General features: G+C 46.8%; 2 protein-coding genes across 5 annotated transcripts in view; one reads left to right on the top strand and one right to left on the bottom strand.

Moving 5' to 3' along the window:
* The window catches only part of LOC130361554 (allantoinase, mitochondrial-like), a 105604-nt gene extending 96901 nt beyond the window's left edge, over positions 1 to 8703 (bottom strand). The window contains exon 1 of the mRNA XM_056564698.1: positions 8678 to 8703. The gene's annotated coding sequence lies outside the window, so the exon portion shown is untranslated. The remainder of the gene's footprint in view (positions 1 to 8677) is intronic.
* KIF1A (kinesin family member 1A) overlaps positions 1 to 19382 on the top strand; it is a 331661-nt gene that overhangs the window by 99247 nt on the left and 213032 nt on the right. The window contains exon 1 of one of the 4 annotated variants that reach the window (XM_056564692.1): positions 17733 to 17978. The exons of the other annotated variants lie outside the window; for them this stretch is intronic. The gene's annotated coding sequence lies outside the window, so the exon portion shown is untranslated. Of the gene's footprint in view, positions 1 to 17732; positions 17979 to 19382 lie in introns of those variants that run through there. 4 annotated transcript variants of the gene reach the window in all.

Here is a 19382-nt window from a genome sequence, read left to right on the forward strand (position 1 = left end):
TCACAAGGTTGTTTGCAGGTCACTTTGCCTATCAGGCGCGGACTGACAACACTTGGGGCCATATTGCGGTAGATATCAGCTGCATACAGGATCTGTACACCATAGAAGTGATTACAGTTACATTTTGGCACTCACATTTACGTATTTTCTGATCAGCAGCGTCCTCTTGCCTTTTCTTCTTCATCCGGATAAGACCACCATGTGGATCTCTTAACATCTGCAGGACAAAAATGTCAAACTCTGCATTTTTCCAGTGCCCTCCCCTCCTCTACACAATCTTTCCATCTATAGACCCACAAACTGTAATAATGCCCTCCTTCATGTCCTGCACAGTAAAAGGGCAGGTCGAAAGATAGCCAGGTAAACTGGTAACTAGGTAGGTAGATCACGAAGCAGTATAAGTAGGTAGGTGACAAGCCAGGTAGGTAGGGGGCTAGCCATAGATCAATGCAGGCAGCACACCAAAATCAGTGCAAAATTCAAGTGTTTATTCCAGGGAAAAGAGACAACGTTTCTGGAGGAGGTGATGCTTACACTTGGATTGTATGGGTATGTAGGTAGTTAGATAGCCTGGTATTTAGGTAAGTAGTTAGGCAAAGTTAGGTATCCCCCCCCCCTTCACTTTAAGTATAGGCAGCAGAGTTAACCCCCTTTCCCTGTAGGTATAGGCAACAGAGTTAACCCCCCTTCCCCAAAGGTATAGGCAGCAGAGTTAGCCCCCCACCCTTCCCCATAGGTATAGGCAGCAGACTTAACCCCCCTTCCCCATAGGTATAGGCAGCAGAGTTAACCTCCTTCCCAATAGGTATAGGAACAGAGTTAACCCCCCTTTCTCCTTAGGTATAGGCAGCAGAGTCCCATACCTTCCCCCCCTTTCCCCATAGGTATAGGCAGAGTTAAACCCCCCATTCCCCATAGGTATTGGCAGAATTAAACCCCCTTTTCCCCATAGGTATAAGCAGAGTTACCCCCTCCCACTTCCCCATAGGTATAGGCAGAGTTACCCGTTCCCCATAGGTATAATAGTATAGAGACAGGGCTTTGTTATGCCAGGATCCGTGGCGCTGGACAGGACACAGGACTCGCAGAGGGAAGGTAAAATCGAACAGGTTTTAATTAGATCAAGATATGAAGATTAAAAGTAGTCGTCAACTCACCGCGTCTTCTCAGCCTTCTTTATTGAAGGAAATAATCACAAAAACATAAATAGCGGACAGGGACACATATGGGCGGGGGGGGGTATGTAGAAGGCGACAGCAGCCGTTGTTTCGAACGGGTTACGCGCTTCGTCTGGCCTTAACAAATGAGGATTACACAATGGTAAAAATACAGGTGTGTGCAAATAGCTCCACCAATCACCTTACAGGCAAGGAACACCATGTGATTAAAACGTAACCTGTAGGAGGTTTTAATTAGTGATAATGCAACGCGTTTTGCTGCGTATGCGCAGCTTCATCAGGCATCTATAGGTATAGATATTCATCAGGCACCCCATAGGTATAGGCAGAGTTACCCCCCCCTCTTTCCCATAGGTATAGGCAGAGTTACCCCCCTTCCCCATAGGTATAGGCAGAGTCCCCCCCTTTCCCCATAGGTATAGGCAGAGTCACCCCCCATTTCCCATAGGTATAGGCAGAGTTACCCCCCCCTTTCCCCATAAGTATAGGAAGAGTTACACCCCCCCTCTTCCCCATAGGTGTAGGCAGGGTTAAAAAATTTAAGAAAATGATGCTCACCTGATATCGCATGCAGCGATCTCCTCAGCAGTAGGGGCCCGCGTCTTCTCCTCTTCACAGTACAGGCGCCGAGGAGTGACGTAATCGGCGCCTGTACTGTGTGCTGCATGAGGGCGGAGGTCACATCTCCACTGTGTAAGCTGCACATGTGGCTCAGACAGAAAGGACACCTTCTCCTGTATGTGCGTGTATCGCACATACTGGAGAAGGCAGTGCTGTCTGCTGGGGATCTGGGACGAGGGGTCTGGCCCTCGGACGATGTCCGATCGGACCGCCGGTCAGTCCGCCCCTGTTGCCTATATATAATCGAGGTTCCTGGAGAGGTAAACTCCAATACCCCAGGAGTGTTTAATAAATGAAAGTAAAAATAATATTCCAGTCCTGTAGGTTATATATTTAAAATATATTAAAGATAAAATATAATATAAGATAAGTAGCATTTTAGCTTGTGTGGAATCGCAGGGCCCTTGTGTCCCACAACAGCCTGTGTCTTACATAAAAGTATTCATTTAATATACTGTAAGATCAAACATAGTATAATAAAATATAATGGTTTAGTGTAATTATATCACTTTCAATGTATAGCCAGTAGATATACTTAATGCAACTTATATGCTTCTTGGTCTGCTGTGACCTTTGGTACCAACAGATATTAGCAGTAATGAGCTGTATGCACTCTGTGCATCCTGTGCGTGGAGCTCCGGTGTATGTCGGCAGCGCAGGTCTCTTCATAAGTTCTGTTGATGTCACCTAACCTCTCTTTATTCACAAAATCCTGTTGACAGAGACTATTACTTTTTATTTGGTACCAAAGTTTTGCGGACTATAGGTCACAGCAGACCAAGAAGAATATAAACTGTTGCATTAAGTATATCTACTGGCTATACATTGAAAGTGATATAATTACACTAAACCATTATATTTTATTATACTATGTTTTATCTTACAGTATATTAAATGAATACTTTTATGTAATACACAGGCTGTTGTGGGACGCAAGGGCCCTGCGATTCCACACAAGCTAAAACGCTACTCATGTTATATTATATTTTATCTTTAATACATTTTAAATATATAACCTAGAGGACTGGAATATCATTTTTATTTTAGTTTGTTTTTTTACACAAAGCTTTTTCATTTTGGTTTCATTTTTGTGGAAAAAAATTATGGCACGGTGGAATCTGTGTGTTGTTTCTCATCTAAGTTTGTAGTTACCTCATTTTAGGACCCGCTAAGGACCAGATATTTTTTTAATATGTCATGATACATGAAACCATAAAATTCTAAGAGGGTTTACTGTACCTAGTTATTTAATGTATCATAACTATATGCGAGTATTATGTATCTAGATTTATCTACAGTATAATCTATCAACAGTGGAACATCTTTGAGTCGACCATCCATAGTTAAATTCTATGGGGGAGAGCTTCTCAAAAATAGTGTTTATTATATATTAACCTGAAAATCTGTCACAGGTAATTTGGTCTGGATAAGGGGGGTGGCCATCTTAACCCCTTAAGGACTCATGACGTTCTCATACGTCTTCATTTCAGAGTCCTTAAGGACTCATGACGTATGAGAACGTCATGAGCTTTCCCGGCCCCCGCAGCAAGCTGGAGGGGAGCCAGAGCCCGATGCCTGCTGACATCGTTCAGCAGGCATCGCGGCATATCGCCCAGGGGGGTCATGATGACCCCCCATGTCGGCGATGGCCGCAGATCGCTGTACAATTCAGCCCAGCGATCTGCGGCGGATTCCGGGTCAATCGGGTCTCCAGTGACAGCCATAGCCAGCAGGGGTGAGGTGGCACTGGTGCCACCTCACGATCGCCCTGATTCATCGGCTCGGTTTACCGTCCGACCAATCAGCGCACCTGCTGCGGGTGTCACTCCCGCAATTCACTCCGCCCCTTTCCGGAGGATGTGAGCGGGTGCGGGAAGAGGACCCCGGCAGCTGGGGACCCCGATCCCCAGCATCAATGTTGGGATCGGGGCCCCAGGAGTGGCGGAGGCGGCGAGGGACTGACCTGTGTGCCGGAGCAGCAGTTGAAGGTGAGTGACAGCCTCCTGCTGTTGCTTAGCAACAGCTTCCAGCATGCAAAAAGGGCATGCTGGGAGCTGTAGTTATGCAACAGCAGGAGGCAAACCACCACAACTCCCAGCATTCCCTTATGGGCATGCTGGGACTTATAGTTTTGCAACAGCTGGTGGCACATTTTTTCTATGGAAAAGTGTACCTTCAGCTGTTGTATAACTACAACTCCCAGCTTGCACAATCAGCTAAAGTGCATGCTGGGAGTTGTAGTGGTGCATCTGCTGGTTGCATAACTACAACTCCCAGCATGCCCGTTGGCTGTCGGTGGCTGCTGAGAGTTGTAGTTTTGCAACAGCTGAAGGCACACTGGTTGTGAAACACAGAGTTTTCTTTACTTAACTCAGTGTTTCACAACCGGTGTGCCTCCAGCTGTTGCAAACTACAACTCCCAGCATGCACCGTACATGCTGGGAGTTGTAGCTTTGCAACAGCTGGAGGCACACTTGTTGTGATACACTGAGTTAAGTAGAAAACCAGTGTGTCTCCAGCTGTTGCATAACTACAATCCCCAGCATCCCCAGCCAAGGTAGCATGCCTCCAGCTGTTGCAAAACTACAACTCCCAGCATTCACTGATAGACCGTACATGCTAGAAGTTGTAGTTTTGCAACAGCTGGATGTTTCTCCCCCCCCCCCCCCCCCCCCCCCAATGTGAATGTACAGGGTACACTCACATGGGCGGAGGTTTACAGTAAGTATCCAGCTGCAAGTTTGAGCTGCGGAAAATTTTCTGCAGCAGCTCAAACTGCCAGCGAGAAACTACCGTGAACCCCCGCCCGTGTGACTGTAACCTAAAAACACTACACTAACAAAAAATAAAATAAAAAGTAAAAAACACTACATATACCCATACCCCTACACAGCCCCCCTCCCCTCCTCAATAAAAATGAAAAACTTCTGGTATGCCACTGTTTCCAAAACGGAGCCTCCAGCTGTTGCAAAACAACTACTCCCAGTATTGCCAGACAGCCACTGACTGTCCAGGCATAATGGGAGTTTTACAACAGCTGGAGGCACCCTGTTTGGGAATCACTGGCGTAGAATACCCCTATGTCCACCCCTATGCAAGTCCCTAATTTAGGCCTCAAATGTGCATGGCGCTCTCACTTTGGAGCCCTGTCGTATTTCAAGGCAACAGTTTAGGGCCACATATGGGGTATCGCCGTACTCGGGAAAAATTGTGTTACAAATTTGGGGTGGTATTTTCTGCAATTTTTTTTACATTACAAAAGTCGTGAAACACCTGTGGAGTATTAAGGTTCACATTACCCCTTGTTACGTTCCCCGAGGGGTCTAGTTTCCAAAATGGTATGCCATGTGTATTTTTATTTTTTTTGCTGTTCTGGTACCATAGGGGCTTCCTAAATGCGGCATGCCCCCAGAGCAAAATTTGCTTTCAAAAAGCCAAATGTGACTCTTTCTCTTCTGAGACCTGTAGTTCGCTAGCAGAGTACTTTTAATCCCCATATGGGGTGTTTTCTGAATCGGAAGAAATTGGGTTTCAAATTTTGGGGGGTATTTTCTGCTATTACCCTTTTTAAAATTGTAAAATTTTTGGGAAAACAAGCATTTTCGGAATTAAAAAATTTTTTTTTTTACATATGCAAAAGTCGTGAAACACCTGTGGGGTATTAAGGTTCACTTTACCCCTTGTTACGTTCCCCGAGGGGTCTAGTTTCCAAAACAGTATGCCATGTGTTTTTTTTTGCTGTTCTGGCACCATAGGGGCTTCCTAAATGCGGCATGCCCCCAGAGCAAAATTTGCTTTCAAAAAGCCAAATGTGACTCCTTCTCTTCTGAGACCTGTAGTGCGCCAGCAGGGCACTTTTCACCCCCATATGGGGTGTTTTCTGAATCGGGAGAAATTTGGCTTCAAATTTTGGGGGGTATTTTCTGCTATTACCCTTTTTCAAAATGTAAAATTTTTGGGAAACCAAGTATTTTTGGTAAAACATTTTTTTTTTTTACATATGCAAAAGTCGTGATTCACCTGTGGGGTATTAAGATTCACTTTACCCCTTGTTATGTTCCACGGGGGGTCTAGTTTCCAAAATGGTATGCCATGTGTTTTTTTTGCTGTTCTGGCACCATAGGGGCTTCCTAAAGGTGACATACCCCCCAAAAACCATTTGTCGCTCCTTCCCTTCTGATCCCTCTACTGCGCCCGCCGAACAATTTACATAGACATATGAGGTATGTGCTTACTCGAGAAAAATTGGGTTTCAAATACAAGTAAAAATGTTCTCCTTTTTACCCCTTGCAAAAATGCAAAAATTGGGTCTACAAGAACATGCGAGTGTAAAAAATGAAGATTTTGAATTTTCTCCTTCACTTTGCTGCTATTCCTGTGAAACACCTAAGGGGTTAATACACTTACTGAATGTCATTTTGAATACTTTTGGGGGTGCAGTTTTTATAATGGGGTCATTTGTGGGGTATTTCTAATGTGAAGACCCTTCAAATCCACTTCAAAACTTAACTGGTCACTGAAAAATAGTGAGTTTGAAAATTTTGTGAAAAATATGAAAATTGCTGCTGAACTTTGAAGCCCTCTGGTGTCTTCCAAAAGTAAAAACTCATACATTTTATGATGCAAACATAAAGTGGACATATTGTATATGTGAACCAAAAAATAATTATTTTGAATATCCATTTTCCTTACAAGCAGAGTGCTTCAAAGTTAGAAAAATGCAAAATATTCTTTTTTTTCCATCAAATTTGGGGATTTTTCACCAAGAAAGGATGCAAGTTACCACAAAAATTTACCACTATGTTAAAGTAGAATATGTCACGAAAAAACAGAATGATAAGTAAAAGTATTCCAGAGTTATTAATGTTTAAAGTGACAGTGGTCAGAATTGCAAAAAATGGAAGGATCAGATGTTGCCGAACTACAACTTCCAGCATGCTTGGGCAGTCTGATATGCTGGGAGTTGTAATTTTGCAACATCTGGAAGAGCACAGATTGGAGACCATTATACAGTGGTCTCCAAACTGTGGACCTCCAGATGTTGCAAATCTACAACTCCTAGCATGCACAGAAAGCCAAAGGCTGTCTGGGCATGCTGGGAGTTGCAGTTTTGAAACTCCCAGAGGCAGCAGTGAGATCGCTTTACGGTGATCTCACTGCTGCCAATGAAGATGCCGCACTGCTGCCGAAAACTCACCGCCGGGACGCAGCTCCGCCGGTACCGCCTGGAGGACGTCACTCGCGCCGGGACCGCTCAGGACTTCGCATGGCCGGGTAAGTGACGCCGGGGGACGGGTAAGGGACACTTAGAAGAGCAGTGTGCGTCCCCATCCCCGTGATCGGGACTCACACACCGCGCTGCTAAGTATTCTGATAGCGAAACGCTGCTATCAGCTAGTCAGATTTGACCAGCTGATAGCAGCGATCGCTGGGGGGGGGGTGGGGGATGAAACCCCCCGTGGTCGCATGGTAAGATGGCTGGCTATCAGTGATACCATCTCACCGGGCGCTGCGGGATGCCGCGAGTAGGCAAAAATGTTCATGACGTACCTGTATGTCATGGGTCGGGAACACCTTGCCACCCATGACGTACAGGTATGTCATAGGTCGGGAAGGGGTTAAGGGTTAAAGAGGTGGTCTTTTAGAGAAATTTTAGAGAGATTTCACTCTATCTACATTTTATTCCATTATTTTATGATGTATTAAGGACTTTCTACATCATGGAATAAACCACTCATCTTTATTGCAACTGTTTGATGTGCTGCAACTTTATCTGATATATGGATTGGTGAACCAGAGGACCGTGGTTCCAGTCACTGTATGCCTGCATCCTTTATGCTTTGATAACTTTGATGTGCTGCTTTTATCTATCTATCTATCTATCTATCTATCTATCTATCTCATATCTATCTATCTATCTCATATCTATCTATCTCACATCTATCTATCTATCTATCTATCTAACTTATCTATTTATCTACCTACCTATCTATCTTATCTATCGATCTCACATCTGTCTATCATATCTAACTTATCTATCTCATATCTAGCTATCTATCTATCTATCTGATATCTATCTATCTATCGATCTGATATCTATCTATCTATCGATCTCATATCTATCTATTTATCTATCTATATATCTATCTATCATCTATCTATCTCATATCTATCTATCTGTGGTGTCGCCCTGCTCCTCTTCTGGAACCTCTACCCCTCTCAACATCAGAACCAGGCAAGGAATTGATGTGGCTTTCCCACACCACATTAGTGAGGGTAGAGTGGGACACGGTAGGGTTGAGATTAAGCATATGCAGGGACGTGCACAGACATTTTGAAGGGCAGGGGCTCAAGTAAAAAAAAGAGGGCACTTTTCATAATTTAAAAAACGTCTGCCAGACTTAATGGGCAGATGTGCTGCGGCCCAGGGACACAGTGGACTCCCGCCGGGCCTCCTCGACATTCCTATCCCCCATAAAAGTTGGTGTTTTTGTAAAATCGAGTCAAGAACAGTTTCTATGAAGGTCTGCCATGTGTATATACACTTTGGCTGTGCTGTCAGTCTTATTTACAGAAAACATGTGACAGCTGCCCTATAATATACTGTATTATAGAGGAGATTTATACAAAACCTGTGCAGAGAAAGAGCGGTGCAGTCACCCATAGCAACCAATCAGATCGTTTTGCAGAGGGCTTTTCCTCTGCAAAGGTTTTAATAAATCTCCCCCTATATGCCCCCACCTGAGCTCTATATGACAGAACCCATCACCAATCACCCAGCACCCATCACCCATCCCCAATCACCCAGCACCCAGCACCAATCACCCAGCACCAATCACCCAGCACCCATCACCCAGCACCCATCACCAATCACCCACCTTATGCAGGAATCTCCCCACAGCTCTGGTTCTTACACTGAAGAGATGGACACCACACTAATATGGGGGAGATTTATCAAAACCTGTCCAGAGGAAAAGTTGCCCAGTTGCCCATAGCAACCAATCAGCTCGCTTCTTTCATTTTTAACAAGGCCTCTGCAAAATGAAAGAAGCGACCTGATTGGTTGCTATGGGCAACTGGGCAACTGGGCAACTTTTCCTCTGGACAGGTTTTGATAAATCTCCCCCTATATAATTATAAATATACAAAGCCGGCCGGGCATAGCACAGCATATAGGATGGAGGCAGGGAAGCTCCACCTCCATTGCGCACAAGACTGACTTCGCATACTAGCAATATGGGGCAATACCTAGAAAATGGAAAGACCAATTTTTGTATACTGCACTGTAACCTAGTGCATTGGGTTTAGTGCGAGTAAACAGCCTGTCAGTTTCCCTTTAATTATATACCGTACCCCCCCTTAATTCCCTATATACTGTGCCACCATTCATCTATTAATTCCCTATATATTGTTCCACAATTAATGAACTATATACTGTGCAACTATTATTTAACTATACTGTGCCACCACTAAGCAAAAATAGGCACGTGTGAACGCACCCTAAGAATCTATACACAGTGCCAGCATACATAAAAAATATAATGTTCCAATATAATGAAATAAATACTGTGCTTCCATAAATTCCCTATATACTGTGCTTACATTCCTCCAATAATTCCCTAATAATGTGCTTCATACAATACATACAAGCACATAACATACAGTACATAGGTAATATACACACATACAAAGAGACACTTGGACACATACATACAGTTACAAATATACTGTTACGCCTAGCGCTCCGGGTCCCCGCTCCTCCCCGGAGCGCTCACGGCGTCTTTCTCCCTGCAGCTCCCCGGTCAGTCCCGCTGACCGGGAGCGCTGCACTGTCATGGCCGTTGGGGATGCGATTCGCACAGCGGGACGCGCCCGCTCGCGAATCGCATCCCAGGTCACTTACCCGTTCCCGTCCCCTGCTGTCATGTGCTGGCGCGCGCGGCTCCGCTCTCTAGGGCGCGCGCACGCCAGCTCCCTGAGACTTAAAGGGCCAGTGCACCAATGATTGGTGCCTGGCCCAATCAGCTTAATTGGCTTCCACCTGGTCCCTGACTATATCTAACCTCCTCCCATGCACTCCCTTGCCGGATCTTGTTGCCCTTGTGCCTAGTGAAAGCGTTTTGTGTGTCTAAAGCCTGTGTACCAGAACTTCTGCTATCCACCCTGACTACGAACCTTGCCGCCTGCCCCCGACCTTCTGCTACGTCCGACCTTGCTTCTGTCTACTCCCTTGTACCTCGCCTATCATCAGCAGTCAGAGAGGTGAGCCGTTGCTAGTGGATACGACCTGGTCACTACCGCCGCAGCAAGACCATCCCGCTTTGCGGCGGGCTCTGGTGAAAACCAGTAGTGACTTAGAACCGGTCCACTAGCGCGGTCCTCGCCAATCCCTCTCTGGCACAGAGGATCCACTACCTGCCAGCCGGCATCGTGACAGTAGATCCGGCCATGGATCCCGCTGACGTCCCTCTGCCTTATATCTCTGATATCACCACGGTGGTCGCCCAGCAATCCCGACAGATCGCCCATCTAACCCACCAGCTGTCGGAAGTATTCACCATTGTGCAGCAACTTCAGTCGCAACTTCAGCAGCAATCATCTCCTCCGCCAGCTCCTGCACCCCTTCCGCAGCGAGTGGCCACTCCTAGCCTCCGCCTGTCCTTGCCGGACAAATTTAATGGGGACTCTAAGTTTTGCCGTGGCTTTCTTTCGCAATGTTCCCTGCACTTGGAGATGATGTCGGACCAGTTTCCTACTGAAAGGTCTAAGGTGGCTTTCGTAGTCAGCCTTCTGTCTGGAAAAGCTCTGTCATGGGCCACACCGCTCTGGGACCGCAATGACCCCGTCACTGCCTCTGTACACTCCTTCTTCTCGGAAATTCGAAGTGTCTTTGAGGAACCTGCCCGAGCCTCTTCTGCTGAGACTGCCCTGCTGAACCTGGTCCAGGGTAATTCTTCCGTTGGCGAGTACGCCGTACAATTCCGTACTCTTGCTTCTGAACTTTCCTGGAATAATGAGGCCCTCTGCGCGACCTTTAAAAAAGGCCTATCCAGCAACATTAAAGATGTTCTGGCCGCACGAGATACTCCTGCTAATCTGCATGAACTCATTCATCTAGCCACTCGCATTGACATGCGTTTTTCTGAGAGGCATCAAGAGCTCCGCCAGGAAAAAGACTTAGATCTCTGGACACCTCTCCCACAGTCTCCATTGCAATCTGCGCCTAGGCCTCCCGCCGAGGAGGCCATGCAAGTGGATCGGTCTCGCCTGACCCTGGAAGAGAGGAATCGCCGTAAGGAAGAGAATCTTTGCCTGTACTGTGCCAGTACCGAACATTACTTGGTGGATTGCCCTATCCGTCCTCCACGTCTGGGAAACGCACGCTCGCACCCAGCTCTCGTGGGTGTGGCGTCTCTTGATGCTAAGTCGGCTTCTCCACGTCTCACGGTGCCTGTACGGATTTCTTCTTCAGCCAGCTCTTCCCTCTCAGCCGTGGCCTGCCTGGACTCTGGTGCTTCTGGGAATTTTATTCGGGAGTCCTTGGTGAATAAATTCCGCATTCCGGTGACCCGTCTTGTCAAGCCACTCCACATTTCCGCGGTCAACGGAGCCAGGTTGGATTGCACCGTACGTTACCGCACGGAGCCCCTCCTAATGTGCATCGGACCTCATCACGAGAAAATTGAATTTTTGGTCCTTCCCAATTGCACTTCCGAAATTCTCCTTGGACTACCCTGGCTTCTACACCATTCCCCAACCCTGGACTGGTCCACTGGGGAGATCAAGAGTTGGGGTCCCTCTTGTTCCAAGGACTGCCTTAAACCAGTTCCCAGTACTCCCTGCCGTGACCCTGTGGTTCCTCCTGTATCCGGTCCCCCTAAGGTCGTTAGGGACTCTGCCTGCCACAGAAAATGCCTCTCCCCCCCTCCCAGTCCCTTCAGGCAAGCCTCTGTGTCCCCTCATGGCTCCCGTCCTTGTGTCTCCATGCCCCGTGCCAAGCTTCACCCTCTGCCCTCCCTCCCCATTCCTACTCCTGCTGTACTGCCTGTCATTGAGGAAACCATCCATTCCTTCCCGGTGTCCTCATCCCAGGGGAGGCAGTCACCGGACAAAAAAAAGGGGAGACCTAAGGGGGGGGGTACTGTTACGCCTAGCGCTCCGGGTCCCCGCTCCTCCCCGGAGCGCTCACGGCGTCTTTCTCCCTGCAGCTCCCCGGTCAGTCCCGCTGACCGGGAGCGCTGCACTGTCATGGCCGTTGGGGATGCGATTCGCACAGCGGGACGCGCCCGCTCGCGAATCGCATCCCAGGTCACTTACCCGTTCCCGTCCCCTGCTGTCATGTGCTGGCGCGCGCGGCTCCGCTCTCTAGGGCGCGCGCGCGCCAGCTCCCTGAGACTTAAAGGGCCAGTGCACCAATGATTGGTGCCTGGCCCAATCAGCTTAATTGGCTTCCACCTGGTCCCTGACTATATCTAACCTCCTCCCATGCACTCCCTTGCCGGATCTTGTTGCCCTTGTGCCTAGTGAAAGCGTTTTGTGTGTCTAAAGCCTGTGTACCAGAACTTCTGCTATCCACCCTGACTACGAACCTTGCCGCCTGCCCCCGACCTTCTGCTACGTCCGACCTTGCTTCTGTCTACTCCCTTGTACCTCGCCTATCATCAGCAGTCAGAGAGGTGAGCCGTTGCTAGTGGATACGACCTGGTCACTACCGCCGCAGCAAGACCATCCCGCTTTGCGGCGGGCTCTGGTGAAAACCAGTAGTGACTTAGAACCGGTCCACTAGCGCGGTCCTCGCCAATCCCTCTCTGGCACAGAGGATCCACTACCTGCCAGCCGGCATCGTGACATATACATTAGGAAACATAAATACACAGACACACATATAACATGGAATATATACTAAAAGATATAGCCAATAAGCACATCATACATACAGGTACACACATACAATCACTCACAGATATGTACACACATACATAGATTCACTTGCTCATACATATATATATATATATATATATATATATATATATACACACACACATACATACATACACACATGCATAGATTCACTTGCTCATATACATACACATATGCATAAATTCACTTGCTCATATATCTATATATACACACACATACATACATACATACACACACACATACATCAATTAACTTGCTCACATATATAGGCACATACATAGAGATAGACACACACACACACAAACACACAAATATACACCTCACACTGACATACAGTCACTCAATATATACACAGTCACTTACACTAAGGCCCCAGCCACCCCTGTCTGCACAGGCACATACATAGAGATACACACACACACACACACACACACACACACATATATTCACACACACACACACATATATACATACACACACACTGACATACAATCACTCACATATATACACAGTCACTTACACTAAGGCCCCAGCCATCCCTCTCTGCACAGGCACATACATAGAGATACACACACACACACACACATATGTATACATACACACTGACATGCAATCACTCACATATATTTACAGTTACTTACAGTAAGGGCTGCATAGACTGAAATTTGTGGCCGGACATGCTGTGGGCAGGGCTTCTCTCTGCCTCCTCTGCTTCTGTATCCTCCGTGTGGAGAGAAGCAGAGAAATGGCAGATAAGGACAGGGTAAGTGGCGCCCCCTTGCTGCAGGGAGGGCACAGCACCCTCCATTAAACCACATACAAATCTCCCCAGCAACGGATCCTTTTTACTGCACCTGTCACCCTGAGTCTGCAGCTCCTTTTGTGAGGGCACTAGAGGGGCAGGTGAGGAAAAGGGCAGGGGCTCCAGCCTCCTTTCACTCCTATGTGTGCACGTCCCTGATCATATGGTTACTGGACGCTGTGGTCGTGACCAAAGGCAGGCTAGTTGGTGCTGGTTGAGTTGGCCCCACCTCCTCGTCGGGAGTGGGCCGCAGCACTTTCGTTGGTGCCTTGTGGGTAGGCCAAACCTCCGGACAGGGAGTAGGCCTAGGCACGGAAGTTGGTGCCCGCAGTCTAGGCCTCACCTCTTTGATAAGAGTAGGCCTGGGTACTTTGCAGGAAACTGAAGGAAGTGACCGCTGCTGTAGTAATTCCTCCTCAGGATCATAGGTGAAAGCAGCAGGAGCAGGCCATTTCGGCCTCAGCTGGAAGGGGTCCGCCTCCCAATCAGTGTATGGAAAATACTTGAAAGGATGCAGGGTTGGAGCTGCTGGTCTGGTGACTGTGGCAGGCCACTCTCCTCGCAGGCCCTGGACGGGGGTGTATTCCGCTATTTCACCCACCTCCAGGGAATGGAACTTCTTGTCGGTGTAAGGCCTCTGGACAGATCGACTGTTTACGAGGATGGTATAGCCGGTGGGGCAATCAATGAGGGTACCGTAACCTCTGACCTAGTCGAACTTGGCCACTGTTGCTCTGCGATGTTCCAAGGGCTTCTCCCCTTCTCAGGGATAGTCCCACATGCGGATGTAGAGTGCCTCCATTTCTTTAGTATTTGCTTGGTAGCGGATCCGCTCCTCATGAGACAGATGAACATGCTTGGGGGCATACAGTTCTCGGTGTCGGGCCTTTATCCTTTCCATCACTTCGGCCATTTCGGCCTCCTGACGGGCCCATTCCCTATGTGCCTTAGGAACCGGTGGAAGGGACTTCTCAGGCAGGGGTTGGAGAACATCATGCATGTACTGGATCATTTCGGGTTCATTCCCAAAGGTCCATTTAGGCAATCTGGGTGAGCGCGGTCGTGCACTCGGCAAAGCAGACAGGGGTAATTCTGGCTCAGGGCTGGTGGAGGAAGAAAATGCTGCTTCTGATGGGGTACTTACAGAAGTCTCCTCCATCGGGATCTCAGCCCACGAACCCCATGTTCGGTGGTGAGGGGACAGTCTCATCGGTGAAGATGCTCCAGGTGTCCCAGCGATTTGCCCTGGAGGGGTATCCGGCCAGTCATCGTCTTTGCCGGGCAATGGGGGAAGATTGCAGGCCCCCTCTTCATCCAACGATAACTGCTGCAGACGGTTGGCAAGGTCGTGGAATAGTTGGGCTGCGACCGCCACAACTTTCCTCTGCCCCGGCGCCATCTTGGTGCTCACACCACGTGGAACACTGCTCTCCGCCATGTCCTTACTCTCCATCTCTTCCTTGTGCAGACTAAAGAGGTCGCCGTGCAGGGCTCCTTTTATAATGGTCTCCTCCAAAATGGCCGCTGGCCGGAAGGACGTCATCAGTGCAGGCCCGACTTCCGGTCCCACTGGAAAAACAACAGCAGTGAATTTAAGTTCCCCTTCGGCTGCGATACATTTACTTGGTAGCCACGCCCAGGGCGGGTCGTGGCGCAGTGCGGGCTTTTTTCGCGCGCTTCTCCAGCAGCAGGTTAACTCTTGCCTCGCTGACCGGACCAGAGGATTGTAACATGTATTCACTTCTCTCTTTGCACATTTCTGCAGCCAATAAATTTTCTCTTCCCCCCTTACTTTTCGCGTGTGCTCCCTGCCCTGCACGCAACACCATGCACACGATTCCCTACACTTAAATGGTGGTTTGCAGCACATTAGTAAAGTCCTTTACATATGGGGGAGTACTCTGTTAACAGTGGCAACAGCTGTAGGCACACACCCGTATCCTGTTCGTAAGATTCCAAAAAAGCTATGTGGTAGCTTGGGGGTGTAGGGTATATGGGGTGTAGCTGTGCGGTACTTTAAAATGAGGTCTGTTTAACCCTTTCTACTCATGACGCCAGGGTGAGGGCTCCTTCGTAATGCTTGTCCTACCACCACCCTTCCCAAGAGCGATAGGGAAGTATGAAATAATGGAATGTCCACAACCAGAGAGTTTGCTGAAAACAGTCGGAACTTTTACTGAAGATTTTATGCAAGCTTTATAACCGGAACAGTCTTTGTACAAGCAAAGTCTCTTAGATATTGACAGTGGTTAGGACCTTAAGCGTTTTAGAGTCCGTAGACTGATATGCGCTGTTCCGCTGGATTTAGGGGATTTAGTTGAGGTCCAGCAGTCACGCTAGCTTTAGCGGGGATTCAGTTTAAGACTCACGTTTTCAGTTCAGGCTGAAGCCAGCAGGCTTCAGGCCTAGCGTTATCTTTGCATGTTGCGCAGATCCGTCCTAATAGTCCGGCATCCATGAGAGCAACAACCCAAGAGAGCGATCATTGGCTACAGCTCCCCTATATGGGCAGGGGCTGGACTTAAGCTGATTGGTCCAATACTTCTGTCAATCATCTGTACAAAGAGTTATGGGTAACCATGTGACTCAAGGACCTCCAAAGGTCCTCCAACATGCTATAGCGGAATTAACATAGTCACATGACCAAAGGTCCTGCGACGCCACCAAGGTAAGTATACTAATAAACATTATATTAAATATATACATTTAAACATTACAAAATTAGAAAAGAAGGAGGCGACTAGGGGCTGTCCCACCTGGGGGACCCTACCTGAACGTAGAAACTCTGACTTTGAAGACCTCCACACAAGGTACGGTATGCAATACGGTACCAGGACACCACATATCTATCTAGCTATCTTATATCTATCTATCTCACATCTCTCTATTTATCATATCTAACTTATCTATTTATCTACCTACCTATCTATCTTATCTATCGATCTCACAACTGTCTATCATATCTAACTTATCAATCTCATATCTATCTATCCCATATCTATCTATCATCTATCTATCTCATATCTATCTATTTATCTATCTATCTCATATATATCTATTTATCTATCTATCTCATATCTAACTTGTCTATTTATCTACCTACCTACCTATCCATCATATCTTTCTATCTATCTGTCTCACATCTATCTGTCTATCTCATATCTAACTTATCTATCTATCTATCTATCTATCTATCTCCTATCTATCTCATATCGATCTATCTATCTCATATCTATCTATCTCATATCTATCTATCTCATATCTATCTATCTATCTAAGAAGAAAATGAAAGCAGCTCAACCCAAAAATAGAAAGAAGATGCCAGGTGCCAGCAGGTCGTTGTCCCAGGTAACGGGTCAATTGTAGATACCAAGCAAAAAATTCTGCAGCACTCCAAATGCAGTGAAAAGATGGTGGATTTATTTAGCCCAACGGCATAGCAACGTTTCGGCTGCCCACTTGCAGCCTTTCTCAAGCTTGAGAAAGGCTGCAAGTGGGCAGCCGAAACGTTGCTATGCCGTTGGGCTAAATAAATCCACCATCTTTTCACTGCATTTGGAGAGCTGCAGAATTTTTTGCTTGGTATCTATCCATCTATCTATCTATATCTATCTCATATCTATCTATCTCATATCTATCTATCTATCTCATATCTATCTATCTATATATCTATCTATCTCATATCTATCTATCTCATATCTATCTATCTCATATCTATCTATCTCATATCTATCTACCTCATATCTATCTATTTCATATCTATCTATCTCATATCTATCTATATCATATCGATCTATCTATCTCATATTGATCTATCTCATATCTATCTATCTCATATCTATCTATCTATCATCTCATATCTATCTATCTCATATCTATCTCATATCCATCTATCTATCTCATATCTATCTATCTCATATTGATCTATCTCATATCTATCTATCTCATATATATTTATCTATCTATCTATCTATCTATCTCATATCTATCATCTCATATCTATCTCATATCCATCTGTCTATGTCCTGTCAGTGTATGATGAGTCTGCCTTGTAGCGGTGTAGTATCCGCACTGACGTCACAGCTCTCTCCTCAGCACCACCAGTGGCTGCAGCATTGCTCCTCCTGCTCAGTATGGCTCACTCTCCCCACCTGCTCTTCCTCTCCCTCCTCCTCCTCCTCCTCCTCCCTTCTCAGTTCTCCATCTCTGCTTCTCTATGCATTCCAGCTTCAGCAGCCTGACCATCCCTCCTCCCCCACAACACAGCTTCAACCAACCAGCAGGGACTGGCAGGGCAGGGACCCGGAGGGACAAACAGGAGGCAGAGGACAGCCGCACACACACATACACACTGGGAGCTGTGACACAGCAGTAGAGCATTCCCACTAGCTGTCAGTCCAGGGAAGCCTGTCTGATGTTCTACCGCAGAGGGAAGCAGTGACAAGGAAGACAGCCAGGTACCGCCCTTCATCCTTGTCTCCTCCATCCTTGTCTCCTCCATCCTTGTCTCCTCCATCCTTGTCTCCTCCATCCTCATCCCTCCTATGATGTCCCTGTTAGTTTTACTGTGTACCTATGGATTACTCTTGTCATGTTTGCTTGTATCTCTCCTGTATATTTCTGCATTACGCTTATTCCCCCGAGATCCTTCCCTTTGCAGGTCTCCCATGTCGTCAATACTTTCTTCCCTTTCCTTATGTCTTCATTTGGTTTCTAAGACCTTCACCACCATCTTTTCAGCCTCTGTCCTTATTTTTCTTCTTCCATCACCCTCCCTTCCTCCTTCTCCTTCGCTCCGTCTCCCTCCCTTTTCTCATTCCCATGGGACATTCCTGCACCAGTCATTTAACCCATTCATCACTGCAGGGGCCTTTGATGCACTACTTGCTATCTATCAATCTGCTACCGCTTCTTGTCTATGATGTTTGTAACCAAAGGTTATGGGGAGACCTTGATAAACCATTGCTGTTATTACAAGTGATGGATCATAGATGGGTGTCTGTAGGTCGAATGCAGATATTGTAGGTAGGCAATTGTCTGCGTATCTTTAGCATAATACATTTGTCATTAGCCTTCTGCTGCTCTTTGTATTTTTTATATCCCTATATGTAGCCTATTGATGTCTATCACACAATAACAAAAGACTGATCCTGTCTATATATGATCTGAATCTGCTGTATCCCAGCAATGTCATGTATGTTTATATGATGCCTTTGGGTATTATATTACGACTCTTGAATGAAGTGCTTTCCTTTGTGTCTGTTGTGGTTTTTACGTGACATATTCTGTTGAACAGCTGATGATACCACCTTATTTTTCTTGGTCCCCACCCGCCATTTTTTGCTGAGCTCAGGCTTGTAACCATACAGAGCGGCGTCACACCTGGACCAACATTGTGGTGGGGATGAATATACACTATCCATGGTTGGGTGGGTCAAGGTGGGGTAGTAGCCACCCTCTAGGGGTATGACACTGCAAACTCTGGTGATCAGCCCGCCCATTGCGCTTGCTCCTCTTTTCTGGCAGATAATGTGTTTACAGGAGCATAGGGAGAGGTTCCGGGATAAATTATATGTGGATCTTTGGCAGAACGATTATGGCTGAAAGGTTTAGCAGGGAGCTGCACAATGAATCAAAACCTAACTAGGAAGATATTGCTGAAGCAGCGCTCCGCTTGTGGGTCTAGGTGACTGGTGCAATCACCTGTAATGTGATATTGATCGCTGTTCTCTGCCATATATGATAGGGAAAGGGATAAATGGTGAACTACTCTGCAAATATGGCCGGGCCAAAAAATGATATGCTATTACCTATAGTGACACAGCATGGGGCAAATCCCTTTGCTACTATTATTGTTATAC

This window comes from Hyla sarda, chromosome 3 (assembly GCF_029499605.1).
Source record: "Hyla sarda isolate aHylSar1 chromosome 3, aHylSar1.hap1, whole genome shotgun sequence".
Classification (NCBI taxonomy): domain Eukaryota; kingdom Metazoa; phylum Chordata; class Amphibia; order Anura; family Hylidae; genus Hyla; species Hyla sarda.